Source organism: Typha angustifolia, chromosome 7 (assembly GCF_048772165.1).
Source record: "Typha angustifolia cultivar Huaian chromosome 7, ASM4877216v1, whole genome shotgun sequence".
Lineage (NCBI taxonomy): Eukaryota > Viridiplantae > Streptophyta > Magnoliopsida > Poales > Typhaceae > Typha > Typha angustifolia.
Genome location: NC_133245.1, coordinates 6,896,519 through 6,905,492, shown reverse-complemented (window position 1 = coordinate 6,905,492; position 8,974 = coordinate 6,896,519).

The following is an 8,974-nucleotide window of genomic DNA, read 5'->3' as shown; positions in this document are numbered from 1 at the left end:
TAGTGTTTAGTGCTCGATAGTCAACACAAAAACGTCATGTCGCGTCATTTTTTCGCACCAATAGCACAGGGGATGAATATGAGCTATGACTTGGTTGTATGAGGTCTTGCTGCAACATCTCAACTACCATCTTTGAGATAACTTCTTCTTGCACATGTGGATATCGATATGGCCTCACGTTCGTCGGTGTAGCTCCAGGTACAATCTCTATGCGATGGTCCACCGTTCTCCTCGGTGGCAACTCCTATGGCTCCTCAAACAGTCCAAAAAAGTTATCTAATAAATTAGACAATTTGATATACTTAATTAGGATCGTTTCTTATTACATTAGGTGTTTATTTTTATTAAAATGAAATTCCTATAAGTCGCGTTCGAACGTAAGAGGTGTCACATTCGAACGCCCTTATGAACGCCTGCATCAAGTTCGCAAATACAAAGAACTCATATTGTGCATTCGAATGCGGTCGGACAAGTTCGAACGCCTGCATTTGAACGCCTGTATCGCGTTCGCACATCCAGAGATGGAGCTTTTTGAGTGCGTTCGAACGCGATCGAGTGCTCGATTGACAGGAATCCTCTAGAATTAGGGTTTCATATTGTTTTAGAACTTGTTGGTTAGCCTCTATAAATATGTGGAAGGCAGCTAACTTTATAATGCTATTGGATTATTAATTTCTTACCTCCTATCTTGTCTCTAGACTTCTCCCTCCTCCCTCTTCACCATCCTTCCACCTCTACCGTTGGCAAGGTTTCTCCTCGCTTCTAATCTCCCTCGTCTGTCGAGCCACCCCTCTTCTTTGAGATCTCGACCACTTTGTTCCCTTCATCTACTTCCCTTAATCACTTCCACAATCCACCCTCATCTCCATACCCATCCATAACCCTAATATCCACTTCACCCGTCACCACCACAAAAGTTGAAGTTATGAATCCAACTCAATTAGTTTCGTAATTTTCTGACTACCAGAGAATATCTGAAAAATATTTTTCCATGATTGCGCGGATTGATTCCTGTAATACATTCAAATCTTGAAGGAATCTTAGCGTAGCCTATTTTTGGTTCCATATCTCATCAATTGGTATCAGAGCTTATCAATTTAGTATCAGAGCTCATTAATTTGGTACCGTAACCTATCACAATTCAATAGTAGTACTTGAACTCATTTGAGGCTCATCTCCTATTGGTTCTAACTAAAGAAGATAGGCCAAATCATACGCACAAGGTAGCCCCACCATAGGCTGCATCGCAGAAATCGACGAAGACCGAATATCATCAGGCCGCACATCTTTGTTTCTTTGTTTATTTTTCATCCACATGCTCCAAAAATCAAATGTGACGGGTCCTAAACTCTGTAACCGCTAAGCACTAAGGACAATGTCCACTCCTCGCAGCGTCAACGGATACAAGTCCACAATGATGTCATGTCCTTGCACCCATACATCGACCCGGTGACATAAGCTCTCTACTCTGAGCTTTGTGCCGTCTCTAATAGCAACGTCAAATCCCGTGGTCGATTCGGTATCCAACCTAATCTCTTCACTAACCTCTCGTCTAGAAAGTTATGTGTACTCTCCGAATCAATGAGGATGTGCACACAATGCTTTCTAACGAGTTCATCTACTCGTAACATCCTCAATGTGGAAGTACCCGAATATGCATGCATTGATATTTCAGCTTGGATATCTTCCTCCACGCCCTCCTCAACGACCTCCTCTAGACACTCTCCATCATCAATAACCTCATCATCCTCCTCAAGACCGTCGATAAGCATCATACTCCCAATCGATTTAGAACATAGATGACCGAGGGTGAAATGCTCATCACATCGAAAGCAAAGGCCCTTCGCTCTTCTCTCCTTTACCTGGGCAGGTGTGAGAGTTCGAACGGGGGTCTTGTGCCTCCTTTAACATCGGAAGAAGGTCTCAAAGGTGATCGTGGTCTCGTACTCGTAGCCGCTGTTTTTAAAACCGCAGAATTTTCAGTTGGCAGTCTAGGTGCAAACCGCCCATCTCGGTTGCCCCAATTGGTTTTCGATGCTATCCTTAGAGCCCTATGCTTTTGTTCTATCCTCACAGCCTTCTCAAAGGCCTCCTCAAGAGTAGTAGGACTTAGAGCACGAACATCCGCTTGTATCTCCTCTTGCAGCCCCGAAATAAATGTGCTTATCAATGTTTGTTTGGGCTAAGGTGGCTCACAACGACTACTAACTCTTTCAAACTCAGCTTGGTACTCTGATACGGTCGTCCTTTAAACTATTTTGCTTAATGTGGCAGCAAAATCTTCATATGCCGCTGTCCCAAATCTATGTGTAATCCTCCTACAAAAATTCACCCATCTAGTAAATCCACCACCACGAATAATCGATCTATACCAATGCAATGTTGTTCCTTGGAGGTGAAAGCTTGCCATCTGGACTTTTGCATCTTTCGCTGTACCTTGACAATCAAAATATTATTCAACTTGAAATACTCAATCTGTTGGATCACCGCCTTAGAATTTTGGAAAGTCCAAGCGTGCGGTTCTCCCCCGAATAGTGTTGTCAGGTTTGCGAAAGATCCTTGGTTCAGGTCTAAACCTTTGTGCATGTTGATCACCTTCTCTAAATTCTTGAGCACGTCCATCACCATCTCTATAGGGATCAACCTCATCCTCATAGTGCCAATCCTCCTCATTGACGAAGCACACCAGTGCCGCACGCTTCTCGGGTTCCACCACCGCCGGTTTTGGATTTTATAACGGAGGTGGGGGATAATGTTTAGGCATAGGTAAGAGGGGATCATTGACACTCATATGATGCACTTGGACTTGTGGGGTATCGGTTCGATAAGGTCTCACCGCTAGTCCTTTTTGAAATTCCGATCGTAGTCGAGGAGATGACGAATCTAATCGATTCACGACATATTCCTTGAACTCGTTGTGATCCTTTTGCATGTTGTCAACTCTATGCAACAATATTTGGAATATGCCCCTAAGTTCATCCATATTCAAACCCATGGACGTTAGTTAACTCAGTCCTGCCATGGTCGCTCCAAAGGATTCGGCCTCACGGTTAAGGTCATCATGGATTGAGTCTTTCCTTATCGGTGTGCTCTCCATAGGTCTCCTTGTTGATGTTATCTTCCTGTTTCAATCATTAATGAAGGTTTGAGTTTCGTTTGGCTCTAATACCAAATTGATGAATCGATAAGCTCTGATACTAATTTGATGCACTCTGATACCAATTGATGGTTTCTTGTACCAAAAGATTGGCTATGGAGCAATTCCTTATGATCTAAACTTATTGTAGGAAGTAGTCCGCGCAACTGTAAGAAAATATTTGCCAAATATTCTCTAGTACTCGTAAAATTACGAAAGTAATTAGGTTAGATCTGTAACTTTCCAATTTACAACTTTTGTATTTATTCCCTTCACAGATTCAAACTACAACTAGGACGAAAATATGGAATAACATGGGTGATGGTGAAGGTGATAGTGACGAGTGGAGTAGATGTTAGGGTTATGGATGGGTATGGAGATGAGGGTGGATAGTGGATGTAATTAAGAGAAGTAGACAAAGGGAACGAAGTGGTCGAGATACCAAAAAAGAGGGGTGGCTCGATAGTCGAGGGGGATTAGAACTTATAAAGAAACCTTGCCAACTGTAGATGTGGAAGAATGGTGAAAAGGGAGGAGGGAGAAGTCTAGAGAGAAAATAGGAGGCAAGAAATTAATAATACAATTACATAATGAAGTTGGCTGCCATCCACATATTTATAGAGGCTAGCCAACAAGTCATAAAATAATATAAAACCCTAATTCTAAAAGATTCCCATCGATCGTATTTGAACGTACCCGATTGCGTTCTAACGCACTCAAAAAGCTCCATCTCTGGATGTGAGATTGTGATACAGGCGTTCGAATGCGGGCATTCAAACTTGCCCGACTGCGTTTGAACGCACAATACGTGTTCTCTATATTTGCAAACCTGATGTAGGCGTTCAAACGCGACCCCTCCTGCATTCGAATGCGACCTACATGATTTTATTTTAATGAAAATAAACACTTAATACAATAAGAAAAGATTCTAACTAAGTGTATCACCTCACGATGGGTTCTGCTCTATAACCCATTTGTTTGAGTCATAATCTACCCTAACTGCAAGTGGCTCAAGCCAAATCCTAGCCATGGGTTGTTCAAGCCTAGGTCTTAGTGCATACAGTTTAGGCCATGGCTTGGGTGTAGATGGTTTGAGGAAGGGAGTGGATGTGACAACTTGGACTGAGAGCACCTAGATTGTTGCCAGTGGAAAGCTAGGGTTTTCGAACCTAGCTTCCATCATGGGTGGGGAAAATGATGTTAAGACGATCATTAGGGGCTTCTCCAGTGCAAATGAGGTGACTAAGACTGTCTGCGATGGTGGAGGGACCTCCATCACGGATGTAGGACAGTTCGAGGCCACGATTTTGCATGGTTGGTTCCCTCCCTCATGACTTGGATTTGTCTCACCACAAAGGGCTAGTTCCAACGACACTGGCTCCTTAGTTGACTCTATTAATGTCTTCACCCACGTGAGTGGCTCATCGTTGGCGGTGGTAGCAGCATCGGGGAAACACATGTAGTAATAGAGATGAGTTCCTGGTCCTCCAAGGTTGCTCTTTCCTCTTTCATCTTCTTGATCTCATGGTAACCACCTGTCAAGGAACGTCAGCTTTGATACCAATGTTACTAACCAAATCTGTAATCAAATTATAAAAATTTATGTAGTAGCCTCTAGAGTTATGGATCTAATGGTTTTAGTTTCACATAAATTAGAGGTCAAGATGAAAAGATAAAAATAAAATAGTAGACATATGTCAGAAAAAGATAGATTGGTAATATCTGACGTTGCGGTGGTCGTCAAAGTATGGCAGACAGCCAAGGATGGTGGTAGATGGCAGTTAAGTAGGGTGGCTCGTGGAGGAAGATGCTGGCTAAAGTTTGAAAGATTGTAAGGTTTCGACGATAACGATCCACTCCTAGACAGATAAGAATGATCAAATGGCTATATGAAAAGATAAATATGAAAAAAAAAATATTTAGTTAAACTTAGATTCATTCAATAATTATTATCAATACATGTTCACTCCTATTTATAGAATAAAAATACTAGTGCATCGGATCCACATGCAGATTATCTAATTTATTTGAAATTCAAAATAACAATATAAAGCTAACTAATTCACTTAATTTGACTTTGAATTGACTGAACCAACTTGATTGACAAACAAATCATTTATTGTTACATGTCAAATGGGATTAAAAAGGCATGTACTTTTAGATAGGCACTTATTCTCCTATTCTATATAATTTTATTGATTAATGCCTCATGAATCAAGATAATATAGCCATTTCATTTCTCATATCTCTAGTTGTCAGAACTATTTTAAAAGTAAGAGAATAACAAATCGGTTAAAAAATAGTGAAATTGGGTGATTTTCAATGCGAACATGAAATGAGAAAAAAAAGATTACTATATCAAATTTATCTTAGATTTAGCAAGCAAACACTTTTCTTTTCTTTTTTTATATCTAATGGGCTCATTTGTTTCGTGTATATAGTTTGTTTCGAGATAACTTTACTCTAAATACAAATAAAATACCTATATAATTTTATTCATATTTTATTATTTAGTTGTAAAACGTGGATAAAATTATACTAATTACCTTGAATAAATTTATGTAAGAATTTTTTTTATTACTAGACTATGAATAAAAATAGTCAAATAAGGTCATTTTAAGATGTAAAGACTAAAATGCCCTAAAAATATATAATAATAAGACCAAAATGTTCAATTGGCCCATAGCATGCCTTATTGATAGTCAAAATATTCAATTTGTCCAAAACATATTTTATTGATGATTTCCTTTCAGGATTAACTTGAGCATAGGTCAGAGCTATTTTAATAAAGAGATTTTTACTTAATTGTCATTGAAAACTTTTAAATATTATAATTTCTACTACATTCCTTGAAATATCATAATTGCTAGTGAAATTATTATGCTCTTTTAAAAAATGTTATTCCCGTAATTAAATCTAAACATGATTGAAACAAAACTTAGATCTAAAAATAAAGACTATTTTGTCTTTGGATAAATAATTAAATAGTTTAAAAACTAATCCAATATTTTACCAAATACCATAATACAATGAAGTTTATCTTATTTTATATTAGATAAAATTTACTGATAAATATTTTACATTCTAAAATAAAAAAAAGGGTATTTTAGTTATTTATCTATGTTTCTTAACTTTAATTAACTTTAATGATAATCGACTAAAACAATTCTATTAAAAACTAACCATAATGGCAATTCTGAAGCCAAAATATTTTAGTTGTAATTATAATATTTTAAAGAATATAATGGCAATTATGATATTTAAAAGTTTTAAATGGTAATTATGTAAAAATTCTTTAATAAATTCTTCAATGTATGATTTCTCATACATGCGAGATTAAAAAGTTACTTGATCTTAGATTTTGCTTCCTTATCTGAATCAATTTGTTTCTCAAATTTTTCGTATTCTTTTTCAAAAGTTGTTTATTTAATCATTTGTGGGATATATATGAACTAATCCTAGGAGGTGTATGTGGTAATGGTGGTGGGCAATTTGGTAAAGGTGTTGGCGATAGTGATGATGATATGAGTAGGTTGGATATTAGAGGGGAAGACGAAGGAGGAGAGGGCCGGCTCAAAGGGACTAGGGTGATAGGATAGTTGAAGGAGGGAGAAGGGTGATGACCTTGGCTTGAAAAAATAAGGGGAGAACCGAAGGAGATCAAGATTGAGAGAGATGAGAGGTAGAAGAAGAGATATATATATATAATATTTATCACTAATCCCTAGACTAGGCTGCTCTTCACATATATATTTAGAGGCTAGCCATAATAATTTAAAATTAATTAAGCCCGAACCCCAAACAAACAATTGAAATAACCCTAATCAGACGATGATAGAATGTCTTGACGAAGGTTTGGGCTTTTGAATGTCATTGGTCGAGCATTCGAACACCTCGACGACATCGTGAAGCTCGGGCATTCGAATGTCGTTAGCTAGGTGTCCAAACGCCTTAACGAGGGTTGCTCTTAGGTTTGGCCAGGGATTCAATCGCTTAAGCCCAAAACCAGAAGTCTTTAAAGAATAATAACTAAATTTAGATAATTGAATTTGACCTAGCAAACCCAATGTCTCATGTGAGAAAATTTGATTAGATGATATACTTACTTAGGATCTTTTCTTATTGCATTAATTATTTATTTTCACTAAAATAAAATTTCTTTAGGTCGCGTTCGAATGCAGGAGGGGTCGCGTTCAAACACCCTTGCGAACACTTGTATCAAGTTCATAAATACAGAGAACGCATATTGTATGTTCGAACACAATCGGGCGAGTTCGAACGCCTACATCACGTTCGCACATACAGAGAACATCTTTTGTGCCTTCGAACACGATCGGCGGGAATCCTTAACAATTAAGGTTACTTATTGTTCTAGGACTTGTTAGCTAGCCTCTATAAATATGTGGATGGCAGCCAAATTTATTATGCTATTGGATTATTGATTTCTTGCCTCCTATCTTCTTTCTAGACTCTCTCACTCCTCCCTCTTCACCATCCTTCCACCTCTACCGTTGGCAAGATTTTTCTTAACTTCTAATCTCCCTTGTCTATCAACTCACTCCTCTTCTTTGGGATCTTGACCACTTTGTTCTCTTCATTTATATCCCTTAACCACATCCACCATCCATCTTCATCTCCATACCCATCCATAACCCTAACATCCACACCACCCGTCACCACCACCATCACCCATATTATTTTGTATTTTCGTCCTAGTTTCAGTTTGAATCTGCGAAGGGTGTAAATACAAAAATTGTAGATTAGAAAGTTATGAATCTAATCTACTTAGTTTCATAATTTTTTGACTACCGAACAATATTTGACAAATATTTTTTCACTATTGTATGGACTGATTTGTAATACATATGGATCTTGAAGGAATCGTTGCATAGTCTATCTTTGGTACAAGAACTCATCAATTTGGTATCAGAGCCAGGTTAACCTCAGACCTTCATTAATGGTTGAAACAAGAAAGATGGCATCAATAGGGAGACCAATGGAGAGCACACCGACAAGGAAGGACTCAATCCGCAATAACCCTAACCGTGAGGCCGATTCCTTTGGAGCGACCACGGTAGGACCGAGTCAACCAACATCCATGGGTGTGAATATGGCTTGGCAGATGAACTTAGGGGCATGTTCCAAATATTGCTGCATAGAGTTGACGCAGTTCAAAAGGATCACAATGATTTCAAGGAATATGTCATGAACCGATTGGGTTCGTCATCTCCTCGACGATAATCGAAGCTTCAAGAAGGACCAGTGCTGGGACCTCATCGAACCAATATCCCCACAGGTCCAGGTGCGTCATGTGAGTGTCAATGATCCCCTCTTATCTATGCCTACACATCATCCCCCACCTTCATTACAAAACCTAAGACCGGCGATGATGAAAATCGAAAGGCGTGCGGCACTAGTGCGCTTCATCGATTAGGAGGATTGGCACTTTGAGGATGAGATTAATTCCTTTGGAGATGATGATGGACATGCTCGAGGATTTAGAGAAGGTAATCAACATGCACAAATGTTTAGACCTGAACCAAGAATCTTTTGCAAACCCGACAATGCTATTCGGGGGAAAACCGCACGCTTAGACTTTCCAAAATTCTAAGACAGTGATCCAACGGATTGAGTTTTTTAAGTTGAACAATACTTTGATTGTCAAGGGACAGCGGAAGAGGCAAAGTCCAGATGGCAAGCTTTCACCTCTAAGGAACGGTATTGCATTAGTATCGATCGATTATTCGTGGTAGAGGATTTACCGGATGGGCTAACTTTTGTAGAAAGATTACACGCAAATTTGGGACAATGATATATAAAGATTTTGCTACCACATTA